This window comes from Rhinopithecus roxellana, chromosome 9, assembly GCF_007565055.1.
Source record: "Rhinopithecus roxellana isolate Shanxi Qingling chromosome 9, ASM756505v1, whole genome shotgun sequence".
Lineage (NCBI taxonomy): Eukaryota > Metazoa > Chordata > Mammalia > Primates > Cercopithecidae > Rhinopithecus > Rhinopithecus roxellana.
In genome coordinates this window covers 71588959-71613233 of record NC_044557.1, presented here as the reverse complement: position 1 = coordinate 71613233, position 24275 = coordinate 71588959, and the positions used below count along the sequence as shown (strand labels likewise).

General features: G+C 35.8%; 1 protein-coding gene across 3 annotated transcripts in view; it reads left to right on the top strand.

Annotated features, from left to right (window-relative positions):
- The window catches only part of ANGPT1 (angiopoietin 1), a 268345-nt gene that overhangs the window by 40045 nt on the left and 204025 nt on the right, over positions 1-24275 (top strand). The gene's annotated exons all lie outside the window — the stretch shown is intronic.

Sequence of the window (24275 nt, the reverse complement as noted above, 5' to 3'; positions counted from 1 at the left end):
AAGGGTGATTGGTCGGTTAGTTGGTTGTTTTCTGTTTGCTGTTAGTTTACAGATTGTAAAAAACAAAATCTCTTTTAAAAGTTTTTACTTGGTAGTGAGGGTTGTATACATGTATAATTGAGTAGCCTCAAGAAGTTGTTTTTATGGGTCCTGATTTGTGATTGATGAGCCCTTTACTACCAAAAGACCCTCCAAACCTGAGTCGCATTTTATTCCTTTATCCTTGGAGCCCCAGCAATGGAATCCTGATGATCACCTGTGACATGAAATATGTGTGCCAGCAACCTCACTTATAAAGTTCTTATGCATTCAACCCTTGGATTTCAAATGTCCTCTCTGCTGTGTGCTGTAAAAACTCCCTTTTTGAATCTGTGTTTTTTACATTGTGATTCTATCTATCTATCTATCTATCTATCTATCTATCTATCTATCTATTTTTTTTTTTTTTTGCATGGCTGAGCCAGATTATCTAGTTCACGTTGACTCTTTCACAAGAGGCTCAAATTATGTTCGTGCTACCTACACCCAATCTGTGCTGCCTAAGAGATAGCAGTGAGAAGTCCTCCCAGAACCAATTTCAGTTTTAGCCTTCAGCTTTGGTCCTTGTTTTCTCTCCCTCTTCACATCTTCATTGCCAATGTCATTTTCATGATTACCTTCTAAAAGCATGTACTTATTTTTCAACTAAACAATAAGGTTTAGTTGAACTTTATTGTTCTAACTTCCAAGAAAATGAATTTTACTGTTTCTAACTTCCAAGAAAGTGAAATTAGACATAGCCTGACCTTCTCTCTTCCAGAAGGTTTACTTAGTCAAAGGCAAAGCACTCATGTGCTCATTATATTAGTAATGAATAAAACTTTGACCACATAAATCTTCTTAACTACTGGTTTGTTTACTAAACTGACACTTCCTGGACTTCTTTGCTGTATTCTTCAATATGAAATAATGATAATAATACATTTATTGACCTGTTTTGAAAACAGTGCTATCTACTACATTGTGTATATTTCAGTGTGTATAGAGATCCCCCATACCATCAATATACATTTATTTACATAGTTATTCATTCATTCATTTATTAAAATAGAACTATCCAAGCAAAATGTAATTTGCATCCAGAATTTGTTTATGGTGTACTTTGGCCACAGCATGTATCCTATCTGAATATAGGTTAAAAGTGATGGGTTTTAAATGACAGGCTTGGTAATATTAAATCCATAATTCAGTAAAGTTGTTAAATGATTTTTAATGTATTTATTGATTCTAAGACACCAGTGATTGTGGTGTCATTATTATTTTAGGTGACAAAATGAAAATACTGCCAATTAAACTATGATGCTATCATTTCTTTTCACTTTGGTTGTAAAAAGTATCCAGACTTGGACAAATTAAAATGTGATAGGACTGAGTCTTAAGCTGATTCATAGTAAGAATTCAGATGTAAAGAAATACTCAGTTGCTTTAGATATCTGTTGTGAATACAAATAAGTGACCTACAGCTTCAGGTTTTTAATAGCATAAGTGCCTTTTACTAAAACTAAACTTACGTTGGTCCTAGTGTAATTAATTACCAGAGTTTCCCAAATTTCAAAATTGAAATGCTCCTAAGTAGAGAAAGACCATGAAATTCCAAGGGTCTGTAGGTCAAGCCTGAAATGATCTAGCCCAGTTCAAAATTTATAAATATAAATAAGATAGTGACAAATATGATAATCAGTTTTCAAATATAAAATCAGGTTTTTACTTACACATATTTAAATACAATTAACTTTCCATAAAGATGTTTCATGTTTTTCATTTGGCTTTGTGTATCTGTCACACTGCAATGTGGTTATGAGGTTCAAGTGCCCTTGGAGACTCAGGCAACCAAAGGAAATATATGGAGTTAGCAAAGGAACTTCATAATTTTGGATTACTCCCCAAATCTAACAAAAGGTCAAAGATAAATTGCTTAGTTTAATTAAAGAGCATTAACACAAATTTTCTGTGTTGGACAATATCCAGACAGTATCTTCTTGTGAAGCGTTATGTCTGTTAGGATTTAACTGATAATCATATCTAAATGAGAGATAACTGGAATTGGCTTGTTTGATCATAAAAATTGCCTGTAATTGAATTGAACACTGTTTTCCTTCTTACCCCCGTGTGTATCAGTCAGGCAGCGATTTGACTAGCACATCGTGTTCTCTGAATATTTGTGTGTGTTTGTTGCAGAAATATTTCTTTAGAAAGCTTTTCATTTTGCATCCGGGATTTAAACAGACCAGAGTCAAAAGTAGTTGCAGAGTTACACCAAGATCTGGAGTTGTCCATTCATGCAGTAGCAGAGCAGCACTCATTTATACATGCACAGATGTTTGAGTTATAAATTCACAGGTTCGATATATTTTATGAAAGATTTATCTAATTTCATTTTTAGTTTTATTTACTACATTAAAATAGGCAACCAGTAGCCTTAAAAAAAAAATCATGTATAGACATGGTCTATACATACAGCTTCTACTTAAACTTCTCACCTCTGATCCCATCTGTAGCTGATCCCTACTCCTTAACAGTCCCCTCTCCCCCAAAAGGATTGGGAATATATACATGCTACAAAACAGAGTGTGCTTATAAATGCAGAATTAGAAGTAAATACTTTATACATCCCCACATCTGGGAAATGTTGAACAATTCTACTTTGAGGACCCCTGGAGTATTTAACCAGATTCGTACTGTGGAAGACTCAGACATGTCCTTGTCCCTGGAATGGAAGCATAACCTGGAGACATGGGTGTCTAGAAACAAGTAATGAAATGGTGATGATGCTTTCAGCATGTTTTCATAGGCAGGTCAAGTCTGCCAAAAATCATTTGGAGTCCGTGAAATTTGTGACAGAAGATTTTAGCACTTAGTCAACAAATGCCCCTTTGTTCTCTTTTCATTTATTTCTAAAGAAAAGGACAGAAGAACATTGAAAATGAGTTTTTGAGTCAATTTAAATTTTCATTCAATTCCCTGTACTGTTCACTTGATGCGTCTTTGGATCCTACCACTTTCCCTTCTACTTCAGTGACATTCTAGAAAGACAATGAAGCGTATTTTTAAAAGTCTAAGACTATATATACGAAAAATAACTTATTTTATGCAAACATGTTGGACCATGTACCAAAGAAATCTAAAGCTTATATTGGCTAATATAAAGTGAAAATGGTCATCTTTGAGGTCTGACCATGCAAACTGTTGTAAACATTGCTAGTAGGGCATATAGTGTCTTACGCATTCCTCGTTCCCACATAATATGAGTTGAATTCTAATCTACTTGTTTTGTTGTTTGTTGTTGTTGTTGTTGTTTGATACGGAGTATCACTGTCTTGCCCAGGTTGCAGTGCAGTGGCATGATCTTGGCTCACTGCAACCTCCGCCTCCCAGGTTCAAGGGATTTCTGGCTAATTTAGTAGAGATAGGGTTTCACCATGTTGGCCAGGCTGGTCTCGAACGCCTGACCTCAAGTGATCTGCCCTCCTGGGTCTCCCAAAGTACTGGGGATTACAGGCGTGAGCCACTGTGCCTGGCCATAATCTGCTTTTCATTTGTTTTATTGACTGAAATTTTTTCACCTGGTAAAAGTGTTTTAAAAGCTCCATGGAGTTGCTGAGCTCTTGGACAAGTTTACTCCTTAAATATAAAATGAAGCCAAAAGTTACTGAATGGGATATTGAGTAAGTGAGTAGGAGTTGAGGGAGAGGACAACAGGATACAGAGTTGTAACTGCCAGCCCTTCTAATGCACTGAGCATCACAAGAAATAGAAACTTGCTGAACAGAGCTCAGGTTGACTTAAGATGGCGTCACAAGCATTGACTTTGAAGTTTGACTCATCTAGGTTTGAATTTGGGCTGTGACACTTGCTATGTGATTTTCTGTCAGTTACTTAAACTTTTGGGGCCCTAGTTTTGTCATATGTAAAAGAGGGATAATATAATTTATTTGATAGGGTTATTGAAATGATTAAATGAGATAATACATGCATGCAATTGACAAGATACTTAGCACAAAGGAATGGCTCAATTAATATTAGAACTCCTGGGCTCATGTTCAATGTGTTTAATATTTATTTAGTGGAGAGTAAGAAGCTGATATTTACAGAGTTCAACTTTCTTTATATTTATAACAGAATGTTATATTTGTTGCATTAAGCATAGTATAACATTCTGATGCATTTAGAATCTAAAAATATATGTATTCACATTCCTTAGAGGTAATGTCATTCACACTCACCAATAATTATCTACTAGACATAGTTACTAAATCTTGTTGAAAATATTTTAAATTTTTTTTATTTGTTTTAGTTTAGAAAATATTTTATACTTTAGGATACTTCCACTTTTTTGACTAGAAGCATTTCGAACCTATGATTATGTCAAAGAATTCAGACTGTCTTTTGACACAAACAATCCTAAGAACTTTTGAGAAACAAATTTATTAATATCACAAACTGAATTTACAAGACAGATTTTCTATTAGAAGGTTTTCCAACACATTTCAATAGAGAAATAGCAACTATTGGAATCTGAAAGATAAATAAACTCATTGTTTACTCTTGTATATGTCTTTCATGTTAGGATGTGATCATAAAATGGCCAATTAAGTCCAGAAGGCCATTTAGCAGATCACTGTAATTAATATCTGCAACATCAGTCAAATCTTGTTTATCAGTACATACTGGAATTTCAGCTACACATGGACAAGAATTGTTTTAATCCCAACTTGGCCTTCAGTTTCAGAAACTTGAAAGTAATTATTTGGCTGAACAGAAATCAGATGGCCTTTTATTTTATTTTCAGTTTCACACTCAGTATGATCATAATCTTTTATAAAGAATAGCTTTTGTGGAAGGAGGAACTGGAACAGTTTGCTTACTATCTCCCTTCTATCTGCAGTGTCAATGTCCAAAGAAAATGCTTTCATAGGTATTTTTTTCCCCTCTTGGTGTGTGTGTGTGTATGAGTGTGGTGGGTATGTGTGGAGTGAGTGTGTATGATTTCCCAAATCAGAAACTTCTTGGGAGGCATAGTGAGTGATTTAAACTTCAAAAAGTGAAACTAACTACTTGTTTCCAGGAAAGATCCTTATCAGAATATTAATAATTTGAGTTGACAAAGACTATGAGATATAAAAAATTCAGCTGCCTGGTTTCAGGCTAGTGGTAGAGCTGACACGTGTGCTTGTAACTTCCCCTCAGAAAAGAAAGGTTGGGATTGGCAAAGCTTTATCTATTATTGTACATTTCTGCTAATGGCCCTAATCTGGAGTGATTAGGTTCAATTTTCACCTCAGCAATCACAAAGAAGCCTCATGTGGAATGCTGAGTTAACTGATAATCTTTATTATAATTTATTCCACTGATGTTTAATTTTCATTCAATATGGCAGCTTGGTTAGTTGGTTGACTATCTCATTCCTTAGGATAACTTTGTTGATTATTACTATTATAATCATTATTAAACTGGTTATTATTATTTCCAAATGATGGGAAGACATTCATATGTGCTATTTCACTCCACCATCTCTACATTAGATTATTGGGAGCATCTTACACAGAAGTTTTAGATGTGCATATATACCTCTATGTAGTGATATGTATTAATGTGTAATCACATAATTATACTGTCTGTCATAAAGAAAAATACATCATGAATATTGTGTATAATTTTTATTATTCTTCATACTAGTAGAGTTATGATATTAGCCACATAGTTAAATTCATAAAATTAAGAGCATATAACACAACTCTACTGTGTTGAGAGAAAGTTACAATTTTTGACACACCTTCTGTTGGCTCAAAGCAGAAAGAAAAGTCATTGTATCATAAAAATACTGCTTTATTAAATGAAGTATTAGGAAAGATAGCAGGAAGAGTGTAAGGACAGGACCTTTTTGGTTCAAAATAAATTCTTTCTTTAGCAGATCCCATGTAATTCTTTGGCATGATCAAGTACCTAGGAAAGTAAGATGCTCAAGATCGGTATAATTTGAGATTTACATTTCATTTTTTACATTTGGTTCTCTAGGTTTTATATTTCTATTTTAAAATAATACATTTTACCTAATACACACTTTGAGACTTGTATTTTAGAAAAATGTCACTAAACTGGAAGGCCACATTTAACATTTTTATTTCCAGACCTTAAGAAAAATTTATGAAAGCAGGTTTTGTTGTACGTTTCACCTTCCCCTTTGCTCAATATTATGTATAAGGATTTATCTTGTTTGTAGAAACTTAAAACATTTTAGAGGATTTTGAAGAAGAAATTGGGCTAGTTTGAGTTCAGAGATTTAAGTAAATTTGTACTTTGAGTCAATGTGACCTTTAATCATCCATGAATGATTTAAAAGAGAAGTCAAAACGCTTATGACCTTCTCTACATCTCAATTTTTAGAACAGGACTTTTGACTTGAGATGCTTTTTATTCAGGCCTTGAACCCAGAATACCACTGAGCTTGGAGTTTCTTTTTAAAGAGAAGTATGCATGTGGAATGTTGTTGCTACAGAAAAGATTATGCAAACATCTCAGCTTTGCTCAAGATATCCAAGTTCACAGAAAACTATTTGTGACTTCAACAGCTACCCAGCTTTCTGTTTTAATGTTGACCTAATCATGTTTGGTTGACTTAAACATAACAACACAAAGGACATTTTTGAGCCTGTAATAAGATTTTTGAAAATTTTTGTTCATTTGAAAGAAATACACAATAAACCTTGTTATTAATACAATGATGTTGCTCTCTCATCTGCTGATGTGCTGATACATATACCAGATCTCCGAGGTGCATTTCACATGGTAGGCAGGAAACCAATGAAGATCAACTTTCTGACTTCTTGTCCTTATAAAAACATGCTTTTTATGGCTTCATTCCAATCCCCAAGTTGTGTATTTTGGGTCTTTCTGAGGCTGTTGCCATGCTTGAAAATACTGACAAAAGAGACTAATGAGGAGGGAGGTTCTTCTACCAGATTCTTTCTTGAAGATAAAAGCCTTGATTGTGATTTAATCCAGCCTCACTGCCTCTTCTATTGGAAATATTTGTATCATGAGATTTACCACAGGTAAAGAATATTTAACAATGAAAACAAAATCACAAGCACTACCCACATGACTCATGAGTAGAGGGCAGGAATTACTATAAATATCTGTTTTTTTATTACTAAAGTCTCCCTTTGAAACATTGTGCCCAATTCAAAACATAAGTTGGTTCAACAAGGTACATGATGCAGAGGCTCTTGTATTTACTTGACTTTCATTCCTAGAATGGAAGGCCAGGGTTAAACCACTTATTCACCACATTGCCAGGAAATTCAGTGATAGTTATTAAACATAGAATGTAGGAAAACAGGATACATTCACTGGAAATGTAAGCAGAGGATTCAATTAGAAGTTTATCAAATGACTTGAGGTAGAGAGTTTAAGTCACTTAATAGTTTAATATGTAAGACAACTCCATCTAAAATTAGACAAATACTCTCATCTAATTTTACATTTTAAACCAAAGAAGTTGCTAAAATTTTCAAACATTATTTATAAGTAAACTTACAGGAAACAGTCATCTATGTTTTTGAACTATTCACTTGGAGACCAAGAAAGGCTCTGCTAGGGAATGAACTTATTTTGAACCAAAAAAGTCTTGTCCTTACACTCTTCCTGCTATCTTTTCTTTTTTTTTTTTTTTTTTTTTTTTTTTTTTTTTTTTTTTTTTTTTTGAGGCGAAGTCTCGCTCTGTCGCCCGGACTGGAGTGCAGTGGCCGGATCTCAGCTCACTGCAAGCTCCGCCTCCCGGGTTTGCGCCATTCTCCCGCCTCAGCCTCCCGAGTAGCTGGGACTACAGGCGCCCGCCACCTCGCCCGGCTAGTTTTTTTTTGTATTTTTAGTAGAGACGGGGTTTCACTGTGTTAGTCAGGATGGTCTCGATCTCCTGACCTCGTGATCCGCCCGTCTCGGCCTCCCAAAGTGCTGGGATTACAGGCTTGAGCCACCGCGCCCGGCCTATCTTTTCTAATCATACAATCTCAGTAAACAGGAGAGAGTCTGCAAAGTAAGGTAGCATCTGGGAGCTATTTTTCGGTTGAGTAAAAGGCTTCTTGAAGGAATATTTTGAGAAAGTGGCCAGAGAGGAAGACATATAGGAGCCAAAGGTCAGTAGAAGAGGGTGGAACCCATTTCCAAACCACTTCATTTTACAAGCCCAGGCAATGTTTTGAGGAAGTACATCCTAGACATTTTCACGTCTTAGACAGTTCTCCCATTGTTTGTTCTTTGCCTTCTCAATAAGAGCATACTAAGGTATTTTTCAAACCGCTTTAACACTGGAGTAGGTATATGTATATGTGTATGTATTTAAAAGACAGGGAAACAAATACTACTTTGAGCTGAAGAGTCAGAAACAAAGTTAGGCAGGTGAAATTTGTCTGAGAAACCTGACATTCCCATACTGATTTCAAGTCGGCATTTATGAATACTTAGGGTGTGCATTACATCTCAGTGCATTAGCAGGTTGTTTAGATTGCTGAACAAAATATGTGATACTACTTGTAAATAGAAAATGTACTACTTACTACTTAGTATGTACTTCTAGACATGTAGGAAGACATATATAGATAACACTACTCTAATGACTAAAAAAAGTAAAGTTACGGGTTTGCATCAAGTTGTCTGTAACACTACCAGGTAATCAAAAGTGAAGGCAAACAGGTTCAAAAGTTGTTCTAAGTGACTTGTTGGAGAACTAACTTCTTTTGTAACAAATACATAGGATAGACAGTCTTGTCCAATAGCAGCATGTCTTGAAATTGAATAAAGATAGAATCTAAATACTGCCGATAACATCACAAGGCACCCTGCCTACACAACTGCCTCTTAACTATTGCATATTTGTGCTTTTAAAGTCCCTCAAGTACATCTATCAAAAAACAAAGCTGGGATTGTGTAACACACCATGTACTATGCTTAATTCTTTTCTAAACCATTTGCCTGGGGATGGACCACCCGTGAAGCAAAAACCAGAAGGAACATGGAAACAGGTAGGACTTTAGGCAGTTGTCTTTTCACTCATATAAGTAGCAGCTGTTCATCACTGAAAAATTAGAAAATTTTGATATGCTAAATGAAGTACAAATCACCACCATATTACAGAGACAACCATACCTATTCTTAACATCTTTTAAATAAACTCTCCCAGGTATTTTTCTTCATAGATGTATGAATTTATTTTTTAAAACTATGGTCATTCTATAAATGACATTTGAAGATCTTTTTTTTTTTTTTTTTAAATCTCAACATATACTATGTGCATCTGTTCATGTCAAGAAATATACTTCACCACCTCATTTAATAGTTATTTAAATCCACTTTACCCAGTCATCTACTGTTGAGCATCTAGATGTCAAACCTAATTTTTTATAATAAATAGCCAAACACCACACTGTCCCCAAAATATACATAATTATTATTTGTAAATTAAAAATAAAATAAAACTTTGATATGGTTTGGCTCTGTCCCCACCCAAATCTCATCTTGAATTCCTATGTGTCGTGGGAGAAATCCAGTGGGAGGTTACTGAATCATGGGGGCAGGGCTTTCCCATGCTGTTCTTGTGATAGTGAGTAAGTTGCATGAGATCAGATGGTTTTATAAGGGGAAAGTTTCCCTGCACAAGCACTCTGCCTTTGCCTGCTGCCATCCATGTAAGACATGACTTGCTTCTCCTTGCCTTCCACCATAATTGTGAGGACTCCTCCGCCATGTGGAACTGTAAGTCCATTAAACCTCTTTCTTTTGTAAATTGTCCAGTCTCAGGTATGTCTCTATCAGCAGCTTGATAACAGACTAATATAAACTTAAAAATGGTATTGCAATGAGCATCTCTGTAAATGAATATTCTTTAATTATTTTTAGTCAGAATTCTTAGAAATCGAATGTCTGGAACAAAAATAATAATATAGAGGTCCAAATAATACTTCAGATAATCTGTAAATTAATATGCGTTTATGTTAGCATTGTGTGAGAACGATCACTCCTCAACATGCAGAAACACACACACATGTGCATCTTTACAAGCATTGGACAGCATCATTTAAAGAGTTCGTTAAGCGTTCAATCTTTTTGGATGTAAACTTACAGTGAATTTTCCCCATGCAATGTATTTCAATAAAGGAAAATAGGCTTATGTAAATTATCAAAATTTATGTATTAATCATTTTCAGAATGTCTAGTGTGTGTTTAGTGAAAGTCTTGTGAATGGAGATTTCCATGAGGAAGACTAAGAAAAAAACAAGCATCTATTGAGCCTGTACTATGTGTCAAATATATTTAATCTCATTTAATCTTTACAAACATCTGACAAATACAAATTATTATCTCCACTTTGGATATGAGAAAGCTTTTGGAGTTTGGGCAGTTTGTGCAAGTTGACACAAGTTAATGCAAACTCTGGAACTATAAGTATTTTTTTAAATTTAAGAAATACATGTATGAAGCCATTTTCTCTGGCTGTGATTAAAGGTATGGCCATTGAAAGTGGAGAGGGAGATTATGTATTGGCAAACAATTTTTACCTAAATGAGACATGATTTCCAAAAAAGGTATCTTGGTGCATGTACAATATGAATGTGCATGGTGCAATAATATGAAACTGGGATCCACAGCTTTTTGGCTTGATGGTCCATGGTCTCTCCATAAGATCCTAATTATAAAGGATATGAGGATGTCTCATTGCTCACATTTTCTCTAATTTCGTTTTATTATTTAGAGGGAAAAATTTGGTACACATGTCTCTGTATGGACAGTAGTAGAATACACACTAATAAAATATTATATATTATGGTAGACATTGTGTCAGAATGATGGTTGATTTTATCTTTTTAAGTGTTAATATCCTATCTTATTCTATTCATTCTACACGGAACTTGTAGCTAAGACACACATACACATGCACACAGAAACACACATGTAAATATTACATATACATATAAACAAATATAAAGTATAAAATAAACGTTTAGGAATTAAGTAAACAGAAAACAAAGAGAAAAACAAAGATCAACATGGTGAAAAACACATTAACAGTCCTTTAAAATTGCTGATGGTGAATCAAAAATTAAACTAAGAGTTCTGGCAGTCAAATAAAAAGGTAAGCACAATGAATATAAACATTTAGGAATCCAGGAGAAACACAGTTTCCCTGATACTCAGGTCAGTGAAACATCTTCCTTCCTTTTTCAACAAGAGATTACTACAGGTGTAAGATGACATCCACATGGCATCCCCGTGATAATGTGATTTTCATATCTGTTTTCCCATTCTAATGCCCCAGTTAGACCACAAATCATTGTCCAAATGATTTATATAATAACAAGTTCCATGTTTAAGGCAGTCATCCATTTTAGTCACTTTGAGAAAATGTGAAGTGAATAAATGTCACCATATGGATATAGATCTGTTTCTATCGTACTAAAGCATTTACAACATTGTTGACAATGAGCCAGAATATTCTATTGATAAAATCTCTCCCCTTGTCATAAATTAACCTCAATATCTGTTAAAGCTGAACTCTCTTAGGGCCAATGGTATTCTTTGAAAGATATTGAACCTAGTATCATAAGGTTGAAATAAAGTGTGCATGTGTACGTGTGTGTGTGTGTGTGTTATGTACGTATTAGTGTATAAGTGTAAGTGGTGGAAGAGCAGTTTCTCTCTTCAATTTTAACCCCTTTCCTGAATCTGTACTTCATATGCAGTCACTGCGCAGTTGATGTCTCCTGTTGGTAATCATAAAAGGAAACAGGTGGTAGGAAAGAGTTAATGCAAATTCTGGTAGTGTAAGTATTTTTTTAATTTAAGAAATATATATGAAGCCACTTTCTCTGGCTGTGATTAAAGGTATGGCCATTAAAAGTGGGGAGGGAGATTATGTATCGGCAAATAATTTTTACCTAAATGAGACGTGACTTCCAAAAAAAGTATCATGGTGCATTTACAATATGTTCTAGTAAATATGTAGAAGGCAGTCATACATTTCCTCATCTGCAATATAATACTAACTGTGATATAATATTCACTGCATGCGATGGTTGAGAGGTACATCAAGGGGAAGTAAATTGCAGAGTTTCAAGCACAGAGCAAGTACTCGATAAATATGATTTATTCTACTATTACTGGTATTATTATAACTACAATATCTATTATTTCCTGCTGTAAAATATATACTATATATATTCACATGCACACATACACACACACGCACACATGCACCACACACTCACCTATTCCCATTTGAGTGTTCTTGGCAATACCCTTGAAAATATTTCATTTGGGTCAAGCATTTTTCAGAACTTTTTTCTTAAAATAATATTAGACTTTATTGTGTTTGTTTTGGTTGATTTTGCTTTCTTTCTGAATGCTCTTGGCAATTTCATATGTGCTTGTTATTCTGATCCAAACTGGGGAGGAAAATATCTCACAACACAGCACAATGTAGAAGACCACACAGTGATTTATAAAGGTCCCTCTTTCCGCCCATAGAGCTTTTAATGGGGAAACTCATCTATATTGCTGAGTTAAGAAATCACCACCTTTATCACATACCACAGACGTAAATGAACCATATAAAAAGCAAGTAATCCTTAACTCTATTACAGGAAGCTAGAGCAGAATTTGAGCTTTAACAGATGCTCAGAATGTGTAACTAGCTGTAGAGATGAAATGTGTATGTTAACAAGAAGTAATACCAATAGTTTATCTGGGACAATGGCTTTAAAATTACTTTTTAAAAAAATCAAGCCTTTCTCAACAATATCGTATGTCCCATGTAGTTCCTCTAAGTCATTTTTAGTTCTCAGGTCATTTTTAGTTCTGTGTCAACTTTACTTGGATTCAGGTAGAATGCTTTTGCCATACTGTGTTAATTTTGTGCCCTTAATCAAAACACTAATTTTCATATTTTAAAGATTCAAATAGTTACCTATTGTAAAATTCACTCTTAAAACCAGAATTTTATCATCAGATATTTAGGTGCTTCTAAGCTTTGTAAGTACATACACACGATTACAAATTGAGAGAATGCAAGCCTAACCCAAAGAAAATTATTTGATAGTAAGTTTAATATAATTTATTCTTGATTCATCATCCAGGATGAATATGCAAAGATACACACATAATCTTACTAGATTTATATGAGTTAACACGTATAAAGAAGGAAGAAGGGTCCTTTGCACAAACTAAGAAATCGATAAGTGTTACAACATGGCCTAAACTCCAAATGTGTGTGCTTAATGCAAGGAAGTCATGCAACAGTTGAAAACATAGTTATTCCAAATTAAGGTACATCTGGCTACAAAGTTTAATGAAGTGGTAAATAAATAGGTCTCATTTGTATTGTGTAATAGATAAAATACTTCCTTCTATGCAATTTTGCTTCAGTACCCATTTCAAGCACGGGTGCTTACCTGTTCCATCATGTTTGGGCCCGTGAATGTCAAGTGAAACTGTTGATTTGAGGACCAGCTCTCCCAGTAAATTTTCCCTTAATATATCAGAAGTTTTCTGTGTGTGTGTGTGTATGGCTGTGGGTGCTTTATTAATAAGGGGTTTATAAAGTCAGTAAAAAGCTCTACCTACTATAGATTGAAATACATAGTTCATGAAATAGGTTACTTTATGTCATAAATGCAAGTAGACCAAAAACAATACCAAGGAGGGGGGGTCTGTGTTTTATTCTTTGTACCACTGACTATCCATTACAGCATCAAGAACAATGCAGGTTTTAACAACTGTTTGATGTAGGGAAGAGTAAATGAACAGGTATCACTAGAGTAATAGGGTTTCCCTTGCTATTGAGAGAATTTCCCTTTTATTTTGACTAGATATGGCTAAAGGAAATCACTTCCTTCCTTTTCTTCTGTGCTCCTCAGGATTCATGTAGTACACTGATATCTCCTGAGTCATCTGCCATCGCTTCCCCAACAATGAGCCAGACCATGTCAATTCAGACGGTGAACCCTCTCATAAGAAGACTTATAGGCTGATTACCAAAAATCTTTCTGTGTCCGAACATGGCCCGTGATAGGTAAAATTAACTCTTTGCATATAATTCTGGCTATGCCTTCCCCTACTTACTAATGCACGTGTTTGTGCAGTTAGGTAGGTGGGATTCTTTTTGGATTCTCTCTACAGAATGTTTTATCAAAAGACGTTTTTTTTGCATTATTTCAATGAGAGTAGTTTTATAGATAATCCTGATTTGGGGTATAAAGAGAATTCCTTTTGACCTAGCCATACCTAAAAAATTTACCCAAATGACAAAGGTCACTTGCTTTCTGGTCACTTCCTGGGTTACTAGTCCTATCAAATTCTACCTCCAGAGTCCTCTCCTGTCCCCCCTAGCCATCCTCCTTGGAAACATACACAGTAAGGGCAGAGTTGGGAGATTACACTTTTCTGCGTAGCAATCCTCTGAAATTTTGCTCCTTTCCTAAATACTTACATATAACCACATAGTCAGCTTTCTGTATTTCAAGGAAGAAAATAATAGAAAAAAAAAAAAGAAAAAGTGATAGAGGAAGACATGAATTAATCGAATTAATCTGTTCAGTCAATATAGTCTCTATTTCAGGAACAATTTCATAGAAAATTTGCATTATGATAGAAGAGTATCTCATTAGTTTTAAGGAATGTAGAGAAATAGATTTATCTATAAAATACTTTGAACAATTTAATTCAGAATCACTGAAATGATAAAATGTATTTAAGTAAGTCCTTATATGTAATTACCTTCTTATTAAAACTTGACATTGATGAGAGTTATGGAGAACATATCACAGTTCATTCATTCAGAACTCATATCCTTTGTCTTTCATGTAAATAAGAGAGTAAATCCCAGAGATTGTGTACTCACACAAACAGCAAGTCCACCTCTGCTACTAACTAACTATAGGACCCGAGGTAAGCCACATAACTCAGTGAAGCCTCAGCTTCTCCCTAAGTCCAAAGAAGAAACAGAAATTCAAATTCATAAGTTTCAGAATTGTGTTAACCTTCAAGATCCCTTGCTCAAATCGTTTGCATAAACTTACTCAGACACAAGTAGTCACTAGGTCTGCTTTTGTGGATTGTGTGTGTATATGTATGTGTATGTGTCTGGAATCCCACTGTAGCATTATTCCACACTCTTACTCTACAAAGAAACCCTACAGAATATCTCGTTGCCTTGGAGCCTTATTGGAAAGCCACTGAACTGGTAGCCCTCTAAATTCCTTTCAAATTCTGTTATTCCCAACTGTGTATGTGTCATGATCTGCCTGTACAGTTTTAAACGGGCTGTGAGAATATGTCCTACTGAGAAGGTGACATTTAACTGGAAGAAAATGAGGTGGTGAACAATGCAGGTAACTAAGGGAGGAGTGGTCTAAGGCAGAGGGATTAGCCTGTACAGACACCCTAAGGCAAGATCATTTCCACCCATTCCACTGGCCAAAGAAAGACATTTGCTCATGCTCATAGTTAATGTGGCAGGGATGTATAGTCTGTTTACTTTTTTAAGAAATACTAGAAATTCACATGGCAGAAGGCATGAGTGCATAATTCTATACCATAGAGGGAATGATGAGTTGGGAAGAATCTAATATGCCACACAGGCACTTTGCATCTGAGTGGAATGGGGAGCCCTTGTATGGCTTCAGGAGATAACCTGATTCCAGTTTCACACATGCAACCACATCTGATTTCTGTACTGAAAATATAATCTAGGGAAAAAGGGCATGAGCAAGGAGACAAGGTAGAAGCCCATTACAATAATGCAGCGAGGGATCATGGTGGCTCAGACCAGGGTGGTCGCAGTAGAAATAGAAGTGGTCAGATTTCGAATGTTTTGACGGTAGAGTCAACAGGATATCTTGAGGCATTGGCTATGAGAGAGGAACAGAAAAAGAAGTCTTCAATCTGGGCAACTCTACTAGAAGGAGAGTGGCCACCAACTGAGATGGGGAAGACTATGTATACAGATGCCTGAGTGGAAAATTGGAAGTTGAGTTTTCATTATTTTATGTTAGAATTGCCTATTTGGCACCTGAGTGAGAAGTCAAGTATACAATTGTCGAGTCTGGAATTTAGGAGAGAGATCTGGGTTCAAGAGTAAAATTTGAGAGCCTCAAGCATATGGAAGATATTTAAATCCATCTCCCATACTCTGCAATAGCCACATAACTGGTCTATTAGGTTCTATTCTTTCCATATTCCAATGCATTTTCCATCCTGCCAACATTTATATTTTGAAAGCAAAACCCTGATTCTATTACTCCCTGCTTAGTCATAGCTAAGCCATAGCTTAAAACACAAAATACAAATTTAATATAGAGGTTCAAAATCTGGCCAAAATCTATTACCACTTTATCTAATAAAATCTCCTTTATCTTTATAGGCCAAATTCCAATGTCAACTATTCTGTTCAATTTTCCTGATAGTCCAAAGAAAACTAAACTTTTCCTTGACTTTTCTCACTCAGAACTTACCATACGCTGTTTACTGTATTGTCCAATATGGTAGTAGCTAGCCACATGGGACTATTGTCTGCTTAAAATATGGCTCGTTCAAACTAACATGCTGCAGATGTAAAATCTGCATCTTAACCAACTACTTACTATAAAAATACATAAAAATCTGACAAATACTTTTATATATTTGTGAAATGGTAATACGTTGGATGTATTGGGTTAAATAATATACATTGTTGGCTGGGCGCGGTGGCTCATGCCTGTAATCCCAGCACTTTGGGAGGCCAAGGAGGGCAGATCATGAGGTCAGGAGTTCAAAACCAGTCTGATTTACATGATGAAACCCCGTCTCTACTAAAAATACAAATAATTAACCGGGCTTGTTTGCATGCTCCTGTAGTCCCAGCTACTCAGGAGGCTGAGGCAGAAGAATTGCTTGACCCCGGGAGGCAGACATTTCAGTGAGCCAAGATCACAGCACTGCACTCCAGCCTGGGCGACAGAGCTAGATTTCGTCTCAAAAAAAAAAAAAATAAAATAAAATAAAATAAAATAAAATAAATAAATAAAAATAATATACATTACTAATTCCACTTGTTTATTTTCTAATTTCTACATGTAGTATACTAGAAACTTTAAAATCATATATGTGGTTTCTCATCTGTGGCTTGTAATTTATTTCTATTAAACAGTTCTAGTTTAAATCATACATCCCATTGTGTGATTCTACAGTGTTACTCATATCATATCTGTTTTTCTGATAGATTCTGAAATTTTGAAAACAGAAATTATGTTTGATTTCTCCTTCCAGGACCCAGCAAGACTCTAGGCTGGATGTCCGATAAAAGTTAATGGGAAGTTCTTGGATTTCTGATTGATGTCTCTCCTCAGACACTCATATGTGAACAGATTGCCTACAATGTAAACATAAATAGAATTTGAAATAAAAACTATAGGAGGTCCATAATATATATTTAAGAAACCTAAATACTTAGCCAAAGTCATCCAATTTTAGCTGATCACTGACCACATATAATTTTTGAACTAAAAATTATAGTTCTTGAAGGAATTCTAGGAACCTAGGAGCATTTCCAAGGGACAAAAATAATGATCAGAGTGTAAGTTTCTTCCTTTCACTTTTGTATTTTCTCTCTCCCCATTGCATCCAAATACAATGATTTTGGAAATAAAATTTAAATTTGAAATATCCACTAAGCAATGAGATGAGAGCAGGATCCATCAGAATAATCAATCCTATATACGTTATAATCTCACGGGAAGACAGTAAAATGTTTCCTGAAGCTCTTTGCCTCCATTAGACAAGATTCTGATATGACAGGTGATGTGATGTAATTCCCAATAGGGAGCATGTGCAGAGAGAACCACAGCTGTAGAAAGTTCAAAGTGAGAGACTGCAATTAGTATGTATTTTCAGCCCCCTTCAGGGTAAGCACAGATTCTAATGACCAGTCCTAGGTGTCCAGACAGAAATACCCCTGCAGAAGAAGAACAACATCTCAAGATATGTTAATTTGATGTACATCTCCTCTTGCCATGCTGAATTTCTCCTTTATAGTTCACTCCACAGGGTTTTGGTTTGTTGTTTGGTCTCTGGAGTGCTCTGCCCTTCAGAAAATGGGTAGAGAGGTGCGATTTATCTCCCATGAAAAATTAATAGCTATCAGCTAATCTAGAAATCATTGTCTTACGTGCTTGGTCAGGCTAAGTAATTTTTTCACTCTCATCATTGTAAAGTAATAAAACTGATGCCTGAACCTGTAGGGAGTCCCTGTTAAAACCCATAAATATTTAGGAAAGCCCACATAAGCAGAGTCTGTCAGTCTCTATGTCTTTCGACTTCGTATCAGCTTAACGTACCAAATTTTAAAGATTTTTCTAGGTATTACTGGTGGAAACCTATACAATTTTACTTCAAAATGCAAAATCTTCATTTGCCTTTACAGAGTGGTTTTGTTTCACTGAGAATGAGGGGTAGGTAGGACCTTGTGCTTCTAGACTGCTGAGCTCATTTGCATGTCGACCAACTGACATAAACAGAAGAAGGCTGGTCTATTACCTTGACATATAAATGTGTCCTTGAAGAGAATGTGATGTGCTTCTTCCTCATAAACTGTGTATGGCCTTTGTGGGAGAGAAAATGATGCTCAGAATTCAATTTAATCCTAAAAACCTATCCTTTCCCCTAGGTATCTGAGCCAAAATATGATGTACTTTTAGAACTCCCAGTGTTGCTAAATATCTTGCTCAACACTTAATAGTTCGAGGTTTAGAGGTTTTGTTTGGCCTTAAGCACTGGTGCCAGTGATTCAGGAATGATACATCCACATATAACCCATGGACAATTGAGCCAGATGCTCCCAGGACAGAAGATTTTCTGAGAGCAATTGAGACAATTTTGGAAGGACATAGACTCTTCTTGAACACATTTAATGACATTGTCATTAAGCATAGTAAATCATACCAAATAGTATGAATCTGTACTTAAAATCTGAGAGAAGACATTAACCAGAATTCATTTTGTGTTTGTCTGTATGGTAACTTCATGTTTCCAATACCAATGACCCAATCTCATTTTATCTTTTTGGTTAGAGCAGTATACTACTATACTTTTTTTTTTTTTTTTTTTTTTTTTTTCTGAGACATAGCTTTCCTCTTGTTGCCCAGGCTGGAGTACAATGGCATTATCTCGTCTCGCCACAACCTCTGCCACCTGGGTTCAAGCAATTCTCCTGCCTCAGCCTCCTGAATAGCTGGGATTACAGCCATGCGCCACCATGCCTGGCTAATTTTGTTTTTGTTTTTGTTTTTGTTTTTTTTGAGAGATGCGGTTTCTCCATGTTGTTCAGGCTGGTCTCAAACTCCTGACCTCAGGTGATCTGCCTGCCTCGGCCTCCCAAAGTGCTGGGATTACCGGCGTGAGCCACAGTGCCCAGCAGGTATACTAGTATACTTTTAAAAATATTTTATTATGCCCACTATATTATTAAGTATATCATGAATGCTTGAATCCTGAGAATCAGAATTTTTGATCCAAGAAAATATTAATGATGACTTAGCTCAATCTCCTAATAATAGCTAATTAACTTTCTCAAAGACATTGATTCATAACAGAGCCAGAACGGGGACTAGAACCTGGGTCTCCTAAATTCCAGTCACAATCTTTCCACTGCATAATTTTGTCTTAATTAACCAAAGAGATTCACTGGAGAGGAGAAAATCTGTGGAGGCAGGTATTGTTCTTGACCTGTGGGGTGACTAGGACATCTTCCCTACCCTCAGAAAGCTTATGGCCCCAAGGGAAGACAGCTAAGAATGCAGATCTTTTAAGTTATGTAGCTATTCTGATGGAAGTATATAAAGTAGAAAAGGGGAACACACACACAAACACAAAGTTATCAGTTACATTGGCAGATAATTGGAACATGCTTAATGAAGAATGAATCTTGGGAATTTTGAAAGAAAGACTGGGCTGGCCATTCTGCATTAGGAGAAGAATATTTAATTCTTGTCTCTGCTATTAGGAGACTGTGCAGGTGTTACCAAAAATATAAGTGCAGCTGAAGGGATGTTTCTTATTTGCTCTATGCAGAAAAAATATAGCACCTTCTTACAAGCAGATACTTAGCAGGCTGAGTTACTAAGACTTGTGGTACATTAAAACTTAGGGACAGTTTTAGCAATACTTCTATAAGATTTAGTTTGTGTGTGCACGTGTGTGTCCTTTGAAAGCAGTCATTGCCACTTTCAAAGCAATAAACCAAAGCTACTGTATTTGGGGGACAGGATAATTTAGGAAGGTAGAAGATATGGAGTTAGGGTCATATAAAGCTAACCCAATAGCTTCCATTTTCTTATAGAAGGAAAACTTTTTAGAAGAGAAGCAACCCACACTCTTGGACACTGTTTTTATTTTTTGGTTCACGCCGTTCTCCTGCCTCAGCCTCCCAAGCAGCTGGGACTACAGGCACCCGCCACCACGCCCAGCTAATTTTTTGTATTTTTAGAAGAGACGGGATTTCATCGTGTTAGCCAGGATGGTCTTGATCTCCTGACCTCGTGATCCACCCGCCTTGGCCTTGACAATATTTTAAGGGGCTTTGCTTACTCTTATACTTCTTTCTTGAAAAATCTGTTATCTAGTAAGGAGCTACACAAGGAAGATGTGGCATTTTTAAAAACCTTTAAAATAAAAATAGATTAAAATAGGAAGCTAAGTACAACTTGAAACTAGATTAGATGGTAACATAAGAAAATGTGAGTGCAACATGACCTACAGTAGTTTGTATTTATTGGTCTAAACTACTCTTTGCCAAAATGTATCATTTTCCTTTTTCATATTCTCCCATTTACAAAGATATTCAATAAAAATATTTTGTGATGTCATACTCATGATCTCTTTATTAAGGAGGTAAGTGCGTGAGCATATGTGAAACATGCAAATGTTTAAATAAACGTTCAATTCTCCCTGATTTCCAGTGAAAACATGATATCTGGATCTACGAGGTGATGGGACTTCCCCCCCCCCCTTTTTTTTTTGAGATGGAGTCTCACTCTGTCACCCAGGCTGGAGTGCCATGGTACGATCTCGGCTCACTGTAACCTCCACCTCCCGAGTTCAAGCAATTCTCCTGCATCAGCCTGCTGAGTAGCTGGGATTACAGGTGCGTGCCACCACCCCTGTCTAATTTTTGTATTTTCAGTAGAGACAGGGTTTCCATGTTGATCAGGCTGGTCTTTAACTCCTGACCTCGTGTTCTGCCCACCTCAGCCTCCCAAAGTGCTGGGATTACAGGCATGAGCCACTACGCCTGGCCAGGACTCCCCTTTTTATCTACAAAGACCCAACTTCTGTTAGGGATGTGGGTTAGATGAGAGCCAGACCAGGCCCTGAACTATGTATGATCTCATTTAGTCATCACAAAGAACTCTGAGGTTATTATTCTCATTTCCAATTTTACACATAAGAAAACCGAGGTTCAAGGAGGTTGAATACATTGTATAGGATTGAACAACCTGTTAGTGATGAAGCGGAGATTCAAATAAAGATCTGTCCGACTCCTGAGCTGATGAGCTGATTTTCTCTCTACTTTGCAATGCTGTACCACATTAAAGAAAGTCATAAGTAAACAGGAACAAATTCTGTGGAGAAAAAGCCAGTAGAGCAAGGGACTTAGAATATAATTCAGAAGGAGGAATAACTAGGGTACAAGTGAACTCGGAGGGAACCTGGTAGCTTTCTTCAAATATTGAAAAGATTACCAGGCCAAGGGAGCTATTATGATTGCTTTGCATGATCCCTAGGGGTAGAATATAAACCAGTATGTATGTTGAAGCTTTAGGAAAACATTATTATACGAGAGAACTTTCCAAGAAAGATGATTAAGGATAGATAGACAGCACTTACTTGGAAGGTAATCAATTTTCTGTCAGTTGACTTACTTAATTATAGGCTGTGTAATCATTTGAAAGACTATTACCAGACACAAATCAAAGGCAAAACTCATAGCTTAATGAATTTGCTTTATTCTGGCTACTGTCAGTTGAATAAACTGTGTAGTTAAAGTATCAAGATAATGATTGAGTGATTTTCTAAATAAACAACTGAAACCTGACAGCATTGCCATGGTTGGTTTCTGCTAGATTTATTTCCTTTCCTTTTGTTTTATCCAAGTACATAAAAGGTGATTTGGAAAGAGTATCTCTTTTCTTTAGTTTAGAGTGTCCACATTACGTATTTTAAGTTAAGCATATAACATGGCAGGATCAACTTTAAAAGAACAGAAATATCGTGTATCTTCAAACTGAAGTTTAGAAAATAGTCTACATTACCTACTGGTTATTCTGACTTCCACTAAAGTGAATAAATGTTTGTAAATGTGAATATATTTAAACACCATCAACCTGTTGTTTTTAAAAGGACATATTAATGCTTATGGGAAACCTTTGGTTTTTCAATTATGGTATTATACACAGCTTTAAGTCAATCATTTAAAGTATGCATATTTTAATTTAGCACAAGCGCGAATCTAAATTATAGTCACAAAAGAATTGATGATTTGTAAACAGAAATGCATACCAGTGTAGGATTTTGAGTCATCCCACATTTGCACTCATGTATATCTGCATATTTGTATTTACTGAATGAATAAAAATGGAAACCTATTTGCTCAATGACCTTGGCCATGTCACTTCACCCTCTTGGGCTGCTCCCTGCCTATAAGAAATTGGATCAGAATTTTCTCCAGTTTCTCCTAGATCTAAATGAGTAAGTATATAAAATTGGGTGCTATATTAACCCCCAGAGAGAATGTAGAAACTTTAAAAAAATGTAATTAAAATAGCGAATGTTTTTAATCATCTTCTGTGGTTTGCAAGCCACATTCTCTCAGCAAGTGACGCTTGAGCCCTCAATTTTATTTACCACCCACCTCTATGCAGACAATTTCCAGAACTTCCTCTCCTGCCCTGACCTTTCATATTCTACCCAGTCACATATTTCTTTCTGTTTATGGAACATCTTTACTTAGATGTTCTGCCATCACCTAAATCTAAACATGGGGAAGAAAAGGGATATTATGATCTCTCCTTAGCCCATCTATTCTGCTTTCCCTGCACCATGGTTTCCGAGGCAGACAAGACACCCCGGGCATCCCCTCCCCCTTCCAATTACGACCATGTCTAGGCTAATACCAAGTCTACTGATACCTACTCACTGGTTTTTGTTCCTCTACTTCTGAATTGCAACAGTCTCAGCCTGATCTAAGCTCAGCACACGTAGACGCTTTTAAGGGTCTCCTGGTGAGCCTGCCTGCTTGTATTGTTTCCTTATTTTCACAGACACTATAAAGAACCACAGAATACTTTTATTCAAATCCTTCTGAGCAGCAATACAAACTCCATTCCTGAGTGTAATTTAGCAGTTGGTATGTGCCTTGAGCATAGTATTTATTTTTACATGCAAATTTCAAACATAAATATTTACTTATGTAAGTTCTATCTCTTGTATTAGAACAGAAGTTGGTTTAGCATTGGAAACAGGTCCTTTTTTCCTTTCTTTCTTGTTTCTACAGATATTTATTAAAAAGCGACTCATGTAAAAAAACTCTACCAAGCTCTCTGACAGCCGTAAATATAGATCAAAGATGGCTCTTGTCCCTATGGAGAACATTCCTACTTCCTAAAGGAAAGTAAAATTTGTTGAGTACATTTAGGTACTGACATAAGGTCATGATGTTAATTTTCTCATTGTAGCTTTCTAGAAAACTTTGTACGATACAGTTATGATCTCTGTTTTACAGATAGGGACAATAAGGTTAGAAGAAGTTAAATAACTTACTCCCGGGTCTGACTCTGAAGCCCTGGTTCTTAGTTCTATGGGCCTGCGCTGGAATCTGTATTTACTGGTTTCTAAATTAATGGCATTTCCAGATTAAGCCTGGCATGATAATAACCTAGCAACGTGCTAAGTGATTTCCTATAAGTCCGAGTGACTAATATGTATCTAAACTTTCTTTTTTCTCATAAGCAAGTGATGTTCACTGACATAAAAAGTATATTAGATTGTAAACACTATCATAAGCAGTAGTCCATATTCCACAATCTACAGGAGACTCTATATATGTGTACATGAACAACTTTATGTAACAATAATATGTTGTATTTAGATCTCAAAAATTCATTTCATTAAAAATATACATTTTGTTTGTTAATCAAATAACATATGGTTTTATA